The following is a 12873-nucleotide window of genomic DNA, read 5'->3' as shown; positions in this document are numbered from 1 at the left end:
GGGCTCCCTCCTCTAAGCTCCCATCTCAGGGACTGTAGTCTTCATGTCATCTGCAAGCTGCCAGAAGCCAGGGCCAGACCAGTTCCTAGCTGGAGCACCAGCACGATCTAAGCATGAAGGACGTGGTCTGTGAGGGTCTTTACTCCTATCATTCCCTCTGCTCATCCATCTGCTAGACCCTGCTCACCTTCACTCTTTCCCCAGAAGCACTACCTGCTCTCCCTCAACAATTGCCTCTCCTCTGTGACTTTGCAAGTCAGGCTAGCAGTGCTGTCTTCACCAGAAAGACTGGTGTTATTCAAACCTGTTACTGTGATCCTAGTAAGGAAGACATTTTTCATCATACTCCAGCATACATATGCATTATAACATATGAAAAATACATTTACATATGTGTATGTGCTGTGCTTAGCCGCTCAGTTGTGTCCGACTCTTCCCAGCCCCATGGACTATAGCCTACCAGGCTCCTCTGTCCATGGGGATTTTCCAGGCAAGAATACTGGAGTGGGTTGCCTTGCCCTCCTCCAGGGGATCATCCCAACCCAGGGATTGAACCCAGGTATCCCACACTGCAGGCAGATTCTTTACCATCTGAGCCACCAGGGAAGCCCAAGTATACTGGAGTGGGTGGCATATCCCTTCTCCAGGGGATCTTCCCAAGACAAGAATTGAACCAGATCTCCTGAGCTACAGGCAGATTCTTTACCAGCTGAGCTACCAGGGAAGCTCATATATGTGTGTATAAGGAAAATGCATTTACCATATGTGATACACTCATGTTTTCTATTTTACTCCACTTTTTCTTTTTTAAATGCTGGTAATGACACACTAAATTAAGCTCCCAACCATGAACTGGTCCCCTGCCCTCACCATTTAAAACCTCATCTGTAGCCAGTGGGGATCACTAAGGGTTTCCTGCAAGGGAGCAACATGATTAGAAGGGTGGGTTAGGACAGTGCTTCTCAAATGTATGAAAGTGAAGGCCTTGTGCATTTACAATCCATCCTACACTTTACTTAAAAAAAAAAAAACAATAAAAATGAATTATTAGAAAATAAAATAACAAAAATATACAAAATAACACAAGCCCCTATTTGCTGTAATAAAAAAATATCCTTTGTGGACACTGTGGAGTGATGTCAGAAGCATGCTGGGAGACAAATGCTAGGCTGGGACCAGGCATGTGAGGTGACTTTGCCAGGCCTGTTTGCCAGGCAATGCATTTGAGCCCTTGACACATGCCACACCTGCACTGCCAACCTCTCTCCCAGGGCACTTCCAATTTGCACAGTCTGAAGGGCTTTGCTAAGGCGACAAGCACTGCTATGCAGGCTCCTTGTCTATGGATCCACTCTGCTTACATTCGAATCCCAACTCAGCCACTAAGCAGCTGTGGGCCATGGTCAAAGGACTTAGCCTCTCCCAGCCTCTGTTCCTTCTTGGAATCATCCTGGGAGATTAATAAAACAATCTGTCCTGCAGGGAGGGGCCCAGAACTGGAACCTGGTTGACACCCCTGCTTCTGCTGCTCATGGTTAGGATTCTGGTCCCCTGTCTTTCTGAGTCAGCCTCATCCTTGCAGGTCCCTTCTCTGCCCCTCACCGACCACTGCAGCCAAACCACCTCAGCTCCTTGCTTCCTCTCTGTCTCATGCTCTCAGAAGATGGCTTGCACCAGGATGTGGAAGCAACCTAGATGTCCATCAGCAGATGAATGGATAAGAAAGCTGTGGTACATATACACAATGGAGTATTACTCAGCCTTTAAAAAGAATACATTTGAATCAGTTCTAATGAGGTGGATGAAACTGGAGCCTATTATACAGAGTGAAGTAAGCCAGAAAGAAAAACACCAATACAGTATACTAACACATATATATGGAATTTAGAAAGATGGTAACAATAACCCTGCATACAAGACAGCCAAAGAGACACTGATGTATAGAACAGTCTTTTGGACTCTGTGGGAGAGGGAGAGGGTGGGATGGTTTGCGAAAATGGCATTGAAACATGTATAATATCATATATGAAACGAGTCACCAGTCCAGGTTCAATGCACGATACTGGATGCTTGGGGCTGGTGCACTGGGACAACCCAGCGGGATGGTATGGGGAGGGAGGAGAGTTCAGGATGGGGAACACGTGTATACCTGTGGTGGATTCATGTTGATATATGGCAAAACCAATACAATATTCTAAAGTTAAAAAATAGAATAAAATAAAAAAATTTAAAAAATGTTAAAGGAAAAAAATAAAATAAAATAATAGCATATTCTCTAAAAAAAAAAAAAAGAAGAAGATGGCTTGCATCCTACAAGGCAGAGAGAATAGTAAGCCCCAGTTTCTGTCCACTCCCACTCCTTTCTCGGGGACTCTGTACGCATCAGACTAATCCCTCCACCTGGGTCTCACTCACCCACCCCTCCTCTCTACATTGATGGAGCTTCTTCCCACCGATTATTCCCTCCCTCTTCTGAGTATCCTTCCAAAGAGTCAAGTCTCTGATCACTCCTCAGCCTAAGGAAATCTGCCCTGTGGTGTGCTGATAAACGTTAAACAACAGACCCGCTAGAGAAAATAATGTATGCATATATACACGTATATGAGTTTATTATAAATTTTACTGACATAAAAGATGTTTCAGTTCAGTTCAGTTCAGTCGCTCAGTCATGTCCGACTCTTTGCAACCCCATGAATCACAGCACGCCAGGCCTCCCTGTCCATCACCAACTCCCGGAGTTTGCACTCAGACTCACGTCCATCAAGTCAGTGATGCCATCCAGCCATCTCATCCTCTGTCGTCCCCTTCTCCTCCTGCCCCCAATCCCTCCCAGCATCAGAGTCTTTTCCAATGAGTCAATTCTTCGCATGAGGTGGCCAAACTACTGAAGTTTCAGCTTTAGCATCATTCCTTCCAAAGAAATCCCAGGGCTGATCTCCTTCAGAATGGACTGGTTGGATCTCCTTGCAGTCCAAGGGACTCTCAAGAGTCTTCTCCAACACCACAGTTCAAAAGCATCAATTCTTCGGCGCTCAGCTTTCTTCACAGTCCAACTCTCACATCCATACATGACCACAGGAAAAACCATAGCCTTGACTAGAAGGACCTTTGTTGGCAAAGTAATGTCTCTGCTTTTCAATATGCTATCTAGGTTGGTCATAACTTTTCTTCCAAGGAGTAAGTGTCTTTTAATTTCATGACTGCAGTCACCATCTGCAGTGATTTTGGAGCCCCCAAAATAAAGTCTGACACTGTTTCCACTGTTTCCCCATCTATTTCCCATGAAGTGATGGGACCGGATGCCATGATCTTCGTTTTCTGAATGTTGAGTTTTAAGCCAACTTTTTCACTGTCCTCTTTCACCTTCATCAAGAGGCTTTTGAGTTCCTCTTCACTTTCTGCCATAAGGGTGGTGTCATCTGCATATCTGAGGTTATTGATATTTCTCCCAGCAATCTTGATTCCTGCTTGTGCTTCTTCCAGCCCAGCGTTTCTCATGATGTACTCTGCATAGAAGTTAAATAAACAGGGTGACAATATACAGCCTTGATGTACTCCTTTTCCTATTTGGAACCAGTCTGTTGTTCCATGTCCAGTTCTAACTGTTGCTTCCTGACCTGCATACAGATTTCTCAAGAGGCAGGTCAGGTGGTCTGGTATTCCCATCTCTTTCAGAATTTTCCACAGTTTATTGTGATCCACACAGTCAAAGGCTTTGGCATAATCAATAAAGCAGAAATAGATGTTTTTGTGGAACTCTCTTGCTTTTTTTTATGATCCAGCGGATGTTGGCAATTTGATCTCTGGTTCCTCTGCCTTTTCTAAAACCAGCTTGTACATCTGGAAGTTCATGGTTCATGTATTGCTGATGTTTAGCAATTTATAAATAATAATAAAAATACTGTATTTTTTATTGTCAAAAATTGTAATACTGTATTCTTTATTGTCAACTGAATACAGCAAATGGAGTCTTATAGAATGTTTTCATTGATTTTTACCAACCCCCTGACTCCATAAACAACCTAAAATTATAATTGAAAAGTGAGTGTAGTTCCATCATGAATGGTGGTTGATGTTTTTGTTTGTGCTATCTAGTAAGAAAAAAGTGAAACAGTAGGAATATATGTGGAATCTCACTCATTTGTCTATGGTGGGGCCAACTTCCCTATTGAATCAGATGATACTTTTTGAATACTGGAAGAACATGTGTTCAATTTTTTGGTGCCGTTCATAATGTAGGGGCTGCTGGCAAACCACACATTTAAACTTAATTAATCTGCCTTGTTAACATTTCCTTTATAAATTTCTTATGTCTACATAGTCAACAATACAATAAATCAAGCTCTGATTTGTGGTATTTATGAATTTCAATGGTGTGAATATTCCCACCATGGCCAGTTTCAAGCTACCAACAGGATGTCACTGAATGCAGAGCTGGGAAGAAAAGCCCAGTAACACAACATTATATAGTATTTCCACAGACATAAGAGGTAAAAAAAAAAAAAGCATAAACAGTAAAACCTAGTAAAATTCTTAGGAGATGATGAGTTTTGAGTATTTATCTTTTTTTTTAACAGAACTTATTTCATTATAATTTTATTTAGCTTAACTTTTTAATAATAGCTAGGTTTAACAACTGCCTCACAAAGTTCCTAAAAACTTAGGAATTTAGTCCTTAGGAGCTGATCTGATCTGAACACGTGTGGATCTGACCCCTCCCCCCAACTCTGCCTTGAATGGGATCTCCAGAAAGTTCTCCCAGCCTGATGGCACCTTCCAATGTATAAATTTCAGGTCCTATCTTGTAAGCAAAACTGAACTAATTTTCTTGCTCTCAAACTTGCTCCACTCCAGGGCTACCATCTTGGTGAAGGGCTTCTCCATCCACTGAGGAACCCAAGGCCAGAAACCACTATGTGATTCAGTCTGGTTGGCCCTCAAGGGTCAAGAGAAGCCCACAGAGAAAGGCATGATCCAGAGGGATTTTAATCGGCACATAGAGAAAATTTGATAAATGATGATGCTGATAAATGGTGATGAAGGCAATGGGGAGCAATGAAATTCTTCCTTATCCAGAATTACAGGCCTTTCTGGAGGATCAATTTGAGAAATATAATGGAGAGATACAGAGTACAGGATTAAGTGATGGAATCAGAAGTACAATTTTAAAATGCTTAAGGCATGGTGATTCTGGGGATGATTAGGGAGGAGGACAGCTTAGGAAGGAATGCAGGAGTACCTGGTGACAACCTGGAAGGGATGACTGAGGAGGCTGCCTGGTTCCTGGCCTGGGTGTCTTGGAGGACAGTGGCAGAACTCTCTGGAGACCACGAAGGAATGGCTTTGTGGGGTGACTATGAACTCATTCTGGGGTGTTCTGGGTTTGAGGTCCATGTTCAACCAAATGGAAAAGTCCCTTTGTCAGTTGGATATCGGAATCTGGACTTCAGGAAAAGGTCATGATCAAAAGATGGAATTTGAGAGCCATCAACAGATCAGTATTTAGGAACCATCTCCCCTTGGAGAGAGGGAATTGGCTGGGCAGAGGACCCCGCCTCAGGCCTGGGGACACCAGGGTTGGAGGGGTGGCCACGGGCCCGGAGACGGAGAAGCGGTGAGAGAGGCAAGAGGCCGAAAGCAGAGTGGGGGCCAGAGAGACAGAAGGGGCGACAATTCCGGGAGGAGGACGCGCTTAGCACCGGCCAAGGGTGGGAAGGATGGACATTATTGCTGAGCATTTAGCAACTTGGTGGCCCAGAGACATGGGTTGAAGGAAGGCCAGCTGGTGAGGACAAGGGCAGGGCAGTGGAGGGAAGGAGAAGGTTGGGAAGAGGGGATGCTGGCTCCCAGGAGCGTGGGGCCTGAGGGGGACAAATGAGGGAGGCGTCCACAGCCTCGCTAGAAGGGTTAGCCTTGGGCGGGCAAGGAGCTGTGTCTCAGGAGGTGTGCAGGGAGACACCAAGGCGAGCCAGGAAGGCATGGTGTCCGTCCAGATTCCCTGGGAAGCAGATGCGGAATGGAGTTAGGAGTGACGAGATTCAGTGGGGAAACACCTGTGAGAGAGAGGGAGGGGAAGCAGGAGCAGGCAGAGAAGGCTGAGAGCAGGCAGGAGACACCTCACACCGGGGGAAGAAGAGGGGGGGCTCTCTCTGCCCTGTGGCCTCAGTACTGGGGGAACTTGGGCGCAGCTCCCCCCACATCCCTCAGCCCCCTCCCAGGGCTGAGCAGTGTGCCTCCATGATGGCCACAGCAGGGGCTCCCCATCTCTCAGAGACATGGGGTTGGGGTTGTTTGGCAAGCGTGTGGTGGAGAGCTGATGGGTGGAGGATGGCGGGGAGGGCTTGGGACAGTTCCAGGGGAGAAGGAGACTAAGGCTGGAGGCCTGAGGTGTGGCTGCGTGTGGAGGCCTGGAGTCTGTAATCACTTCAGTAACCCCACGGGGGAATGAGGATAGCAGGAGGCTGGTCTGTCCTGGGCCAGATGTCTAGCCCAGTCAGGGGCAGTGGAAGGACAGAGGAGCAGGGGACGGCAGGCTGGGGGAAGAAGGTGCCTGACGTGATGAAAGGGTCTGGGCCTCTGGGAACGGGAGGGGAGGATGGGCTAGGGCGTGTGCTGGGGAACTCTGTGAGGCTGAGGACGGGGTGATGGAGTCGTGGATGAAAAGTCTGTGAGGGAGAAGGCTGGGATCAGAGCGTGGGGACTGTTTTAGAGCAGAGGTGGAACAGTTCTCAGTCATGACAATGTTGGGTGGCTGAGGAGGGCACAGCACCACGAGGCCAGGCTGCTCCCAGGGTGTGGGGTTGTGGACTGATGGCACATTTGCAGTCCTGTCACATCCCCCGTCAGTGGGCGGCCCTGTGGCCCTGTGCCTGATGACCCCCTGAGCCCCTGGAGCAGGGCTAACCCGAGGCACACAGCAGGGCTAACTCTCCTGCCAGTGCTCCCCTCAGGGCAATTTCAGGCTAAGGCTTGACCCTCAGGCAGGGTCCACCCTAGCCAGAGGCCAAGGAAGGTCGAAGACCCCCATCCCTGAAGGGCAGAGCTCCCTCAGACATTAGGGTCCCAAGAGGAAGTATAAGCAGGCATTAACAGAGGACCTGACTGCCTCCAGGCACTGAGGGAAGGCTTTCCACATTTGAGATCTGAGGGGAGAAAGGGGGTGCCCTAGGTGAAATGGGGGGATCAAGAGGAGGCTCACAGAGAGGCCCCACTTGCCCAGGAGAAGCCCTACCTGCAAAGTCCCCTTTTCTTCCCATCACACTGCCTTCCTTCAGGGTTTTGAAGGGCCCTTGTTACTGTCCACTACAGGCCCCTTGCACGTGCTGTTCCTCACCCCGGAAAGTTCCCCTGCCCCTCCCCCTCCTTTAGGGAATTGCTGAGTTTGGAAAGCACCCAGAATTACTTGAGGAAGGCTCTATAGCAGATACACTTGAATTTGCCACACGCCTCACTTAGAGGCAGAGGCCAAGTCTGTGGTTTTTCTCCCCGGGGTGCCATGTCATCACTGGGAAAGTGTGGGCCTTGCTGAGTGATAAAGGGGAAAGGAGTGAAGCTTGAAGGAGACGCGAGCCTGGAGGCCCCTCACTGTGACAAGCACAAAGTAGATGCCCCAAATTATTTGCTGAATAACTGATCAGTTGGGCCCGGCCTCAGTTCAGTTCAAACCTAACATTTATTTTTAAGATGGCAGAGTAGAAGGACGTGTGCTCATCTTCTTCTCCTGCGAGAACCCCAGAATTACAGCTCACTGCTGAACAACCATCAACAGGAGAATGCTGCATTCCACCAAAAAAATATACCCCACATCCAAGGGCAAAGGAGAAGTCCCAGCAAGATGGTAGGAGGGGCTAAATCACATTTAGAATCAAACCCCATACCTTCCAGAGACACTCAGAGGGCTCAAACAAAACCTTATGCACACCAGGAGATCCCACAGAAACTGAGCCAGACCTGTGTTTGAGTGTTTGAGTGTCTCCTGTGGAGGTACGGGTCAGCAGTGGTCTGCCTCTGGAGCAGGGGCTCTGGGTGCAGCAGACGTGGTATGGCATAAGCCCTCTTGGAGGAGGTCGCCATCAACCCCACCATACAGCCGCCAGAACTTACACAGGACTGGGGAAAACAGACTCTTGGAGGGCACAAACAAAACCTTGTGTGCACCAGGACCAAGGAGAAAGGAGCAGTGACCCCACAAGAGACTGACCCAGACTTGCCTGTGAGTGTCCAGGAGTCTCTGGTGGAGGCATGGGGTGGTGATAGCCTGCTGCAGGGCTGGGGGCACTGAATGCAGCAGTGTGAGCATGAGACTTCTTGAAGGAGGTCGCCATTATCTTCATTTCCTCCACCATAGTTTGGCCTCAGGTCAAACAACTGGGAGGGAATACAGCCCCGCCCTTCAACAGAAAATTGGATTAAAGATTTACTGAGCACTGCCCGGCCCATCAGAACAAGACCCAGTTTCCCCCTCAGTCAGTCTCTCCCATCAGGAAGCTTCCATAAGCCTCTTATCCTTATCCATCAGAGGGCAGACAGAATGAAAACCACAATCAAAGAAAGCTAACCAATCTTATCACATGGACCACAGTCTTGTCTAACGCAGTAAAACTATGAGCCATGCTGTGTGGGGCCACCCAAGACGGATGGGTCATGCTGGAGAGTTCTGACAAAACGTGGTCCACTGGAGAAGGGAATGGCAAACCACTTCAGTATTCTTGCCTTGAGAACCCCATGAACAGTATGAAAGGCAAAAAGATAGCACACTGGAAGATGAACTCCCTAGGTTGGGAGGTGCCCAATATGCTACTGGAGATCAGTGGAGAAATAACTCCAGAAAGAATGAAGAGATGGAGCCAAAGCAAAAACAACACCCAGTTGTGGATGTGACTGGTGATGGAAGTAAAGTCCGATGCTGTAAAGAACAATATTGCATAGGAACCTGGAATGTTAGGTCCATGAATCAAAATAAATTGGAAGTGGTCAAACAGGAGATGGCAGGGGCTGGACTCAGTGGCATATTTAATGTCCATGCTTCCCCACAAACAATGAATTCCCCTTTGACTGGACTGAGCCAGGGTCAGTAGATGCCCTGAGGCCAGAGCATATGTTGGAGCCTGTGTGCCTCAGGGTGCAAGGGGTTATACCTGTCCTTGCTCAAAAATTACAGGAAGTTGCTAAATGGGCCAAAAGAAGAACCTGCACACTCGATGCCCCACCTCTAGCTGTTGCTTCATGAAAGGTCAAAACAAGCAAGATAAAATCTGTCTAATTCACAGCTCCAAAGAGACAGGAGTCAGAAATGTGACCCACCCATCCCCGTCTAACTCCACCATGTGGCCAGGGGCGGCCCAACCCAGGACAGAGACCCCTGAGGCAGGTGCCCCAGCTGTGCTAGGGTTCCCGGGTCTCCATCTTTACACTCTATTCTGGTCTCTCGTGAGAGCCAGACCTGGTTTAATTTCTGGACAGTGGGCCTGGGTCTTCTCTGACAGAGGGTCAGGGATACGTCAGGGAGGACTGGGGGCTCACAATCCTCCAAGCCCTGCTCCCGGCCTGAGGGCTTCTCAGACGAGCTGCAGTGGTGCTTTTTCTTTGGGAGCCAGGCCAGCCCCTGGAGAAGACAATGGCACCCCACTCCAGTACTCTTGCCTGGAAAATCCCATGGACAGAGGAGCCTGGTGGGCTGCAGTCCATGGGGTCGCTAAGAGTCAGACACGACTGAGTGACTTCACTTTCACTTTTCACTTTCATGCATTGGAGAAGGTAATGGCAACCCACTCCAGTGTTCTTGCCTGGAGAATCCCAGGGATGGGGGAGCCTGGTGGGCTGCCGTCTATGGGGTCACACAGAGTCGAACACGACTGAAGCAACTTAGCAGCAGCAGCAGCAGGCCAGCCCCATGGCACGTCGCTCCCTCCAATCTGATCTTGAGGAGGCAGCGGTGTACAGGGCGGCCTTCACCCCCACCCCGGCCCCAAGAGGCCAGGCCCCAGCCAGGAGTCTCTCTGGGGCCTTGAGGCAGAGTGGGAGCCCTCAGGCAGGCCATGGGCCCAGAGCAGACTCATTCTTCCGTAGAGAGGACAGAACAGAACCAAGACATACCCTCAGTTATGAAACACGTCCCTTCTGGAACTTGACACTAGGTCTTTGCCCAGAGGTGATTTTATATCATTATTTGTTGAATCTTCTCCAGAAGTACTTGAATGAATGAATGAATGCCACTGACACTGTCAGGCTCCTTCAGAAACCTATACATCTCTGGGTTAAGGAAACTTTTTACCAGCCCTCTTTCCTTTTTTCCAGGGACTCCCCCTCACCCCACCAGGGCACAGCCATGGCAGACAGACACCCTTCTCCCTCAGGTCTGGAGCATCCCAGAGAGGAAGATGGCATGAGGCCTCCTTCCCTCATGGACGCCGGCTGCCTCTTCCCCACACTTCATGCCCATTCTTCTCTGTCATTGTGCTCCATGTAAAGCACACATAGAGAGCCCTCACCCAGATCAGCCTATGTGAAATCGTCTGAGGATAGAAAGTGCTAGAATGCAAAATACACACACACACACACACACACACTGAAGAAGCACAAACTGGACAAAAATATAGGAATTAGATTTCACTGAATTTTTTTAAATTATGGGATTTCCCAATGTCTCAAAAGAAAATTACAACCCCTCTCCCCAGACAAACATATATAAGTAAACAGCATAAAAACACTGGCAACAAGCCCACTGTGGGTGGGAAATCACCAGCAAGGGGAAGTCTCCTCCCCATGAGAGTTCTGTAATTGTTCCACAGGTGCCTTTCCTGCATCTCCAACCAGAGTGTAAGTTGAGTAAGATGCTGTCGAAAGAGCAACGGGGCCAAAAGGCAGGAACCTAAGTGGCTGTGTGACCTTGGCTGAGCTCCTTAGTGTCTCTGGGCTGTCCTCCCTCCACCTGTAAATTAAAGGCTGGCCTTTAGAACTCCTGTTGTACTCACAGCGCCTGGCCCAGTACCACCTTGGAAGGGCTTCTAATAAATACAAATGGAAAGAAATGGTCCAACATGATTTATGAGTCAATATAACCCCAAATCTGAATTAAGATTTGGATGAAGGTACCATTTCCCAACAAATTCTTCAGGAAAGTTGGACAGAATGCATCTTTGGAGGATCATAAGAGATCTTCTCTTTTTTGACAACCAACTTTTCAGTCCCTGGGGTGAAGGGGAGAGAGGTTGAAATCAGTAGGAGTAACTCTGTGGGGGCAGTGGAAGGGCTCATGTGACACAGCCGCTAAGTGGGGTCTTGCTGTGTCCTGCACCACTGCAGGCTGGCTTGCACCTGTCTCTAGGTGGTGAGCCCCAGATGCGGGTCACTGCCCTTGGTGGGTACACGATGACAATGCGTGTGTCTGCCCACTCCTAAAGAGGAAGCAGGGGAGTTACCCTGGACCCCATTTGCAGAAACACAGGAGAAACGAGGAGAGCCCTCTGCAGGACGGGTGTGCAGGCAGGTCCTGGGCCTTCTGTCCAGACAGAGACCCCAGAACTCTAAGAGATGCTTGCTGTCACCCTCAGAGAACCCTCTTCCCCAGGAGTCCTGACTCTCCTCCCAATACTCTCTCCCTATCTGTTCAGGATGCAGGACGTGAGACCTGGGAGTCTCCTCGGGAGGACTGTCCTAGATTGGTTCTCGGGATGGTCACACGTGCCTCCCAGGACATTTGCCCTCAGGTTCCCTCTGCCCCGGAGGGGACACAACCCAGTAGGCTGGAATCCCCAGCACAGAATCTAGAATTCTTAGCCTAGAATCCTCAGAGTCAGCCAGTACCGCCTCTCAGTCACCATTCAGCTGTGGGAAAGCTACCTGGCCTCTGTCTCCTCTCTCATAACATGAAAGATAGGACCAACCCAACACACATTAATGAGAATTAAATGAGATAGTGTAGCGAGAGCACTGGCCAACCCAGAGCTAGGGCATATTTACCGTGAGGATTACACAGAGCTGCATAACCCTCACAGATTAGACCAACCGCAGGCCTCAGGAAGTCTGTCAGCCGTGCTGCTAAAGGACTCCTGGTCAGGTCACAGGACAGGGACTGGGACAGGCCAGGAACATCACAAAAAAGGAAAATCTGCCCCCTCCTAGGACTGGCAGACTCCAGGACGGTGAGAGTCCACGGCGGCTGTAGAGGTTATGAAACCACACACTCATTGCACAGCCAAGGAAACATTCTCAGAGACTATGGGTGACATGCCAGAGGTCACGCTACAAGTTTGTGACTGCATTTGGACAAGAGAACATATCTTCCAGTGTCTTCTCAGCATGGCCAGATTACCTTCTCGGATATTAACTTGTGTTTAAATGGTTGTGTTCTTCCTCTCTCTTGCCATTCCAGGAAGGTCTTGGATCTTCAGGACCAGACACCTGATCCTGGGCACAGAAGCCTGACTCATGACCTGGAGGTAAGGCAGAGCCTCACAGGGCACCGGGGCCCAAGCGAGTGGGGCCTAAGCCCACAGGAGGCCGCTTCCTGCAGCACCACGAGCCTCCTGGATTCCAGGGTGACCCTCACTGGGAAGGGCCCTAGAATGACCACAGTGCAATTTCCTCCCCGTCAGACCTGATGGGAGCTCAGGTGTGGAAACGAGTTGATCTTGGGAGGGTGGTGCGTTGAGATCCACACGGTCTACACAAGGCCCTGCTCAGTCCCCTCCACTGCATGGTTCTCTCTGACCACATCACCCATTTGTACAGCGCTTGACCAAGTGCCTTCACAACTGTCCATTCAGTCCCTGAGATTCTGCCCATTAACCAGAGGGAAAAAACCGGAGCTCGCTAAATGGACTGCACTTGCTCAAGGTCACATAAGTAGTAAGAGAAGCAGGACAAAACCCA

This window comes from Bos grunniens, chromosome 11 (genome assembly GCF_055505025.1).
Source record: "Bos grunniens cultivar Pamir isolate PY7600 chromosome 11, Bosgru_T2T1.0, whole genome shotgun sequence".
Classification (NCBI taxonomy): Eukaryota; Metazoa; Chordata; class Mammalia; order Artiodactyla; family Bovidae; genus Bos; species Bos grunniens.
Note: the sequence above shows the minus strand (reverse complement) of the source record.